This window comes from Galeopterus variegatus, unplaced genomic scaffold (genome assembly GCF_000696425.1).
Source record: "Galeopterus variegatus unplaced genomic scaffold, G_variegatus-3.0.2 Scaffold7772, whole genome shotgun sequence".
NCBI lineage: Eukaryota > Metazoa > Chordata > Mammalia > Dermoptera > Cynocephalidae > Galeopterus > Galeopterus variegatus.
The window spans coordinates 58033-58410 of NW_007733883.1; positions in this window are offsets into that span (position 1 = coordinate 58033).

Sequence of the window (378 nt, forward strand, 5' to 3'; positions counted from 1 at the left end):
ATCCAAACATCTTGAACAAAACTTAGGATAGTTCAATGGCAATGCTATAAGGGCAAACCTCCACAATTCCCTCTCAATCCCACTTGATGTATATTTGAATTGTTGGTATAATGAGAGGAAGAGAAGGGGATGCATTTAATGGGCACTGTTATAGGCACTGAGTCAGGCACTATTGTAAGAACTTCCTATATGTTATCTCATCAATTCTTTAATTATTTGACCTATTTTATAGATAAGGAATATTAACTTTAGAAAGGACCAAATAGAGAGCACACCTGGGGTCCTAAGAAGAGAGTCCTGTGCCGGCCCCCTCCTCCCAGATACAGCCAAGAAACAGAATGCCTGGGTTCTAGGCAGGAGCCGAGGGCAGCATTCCCC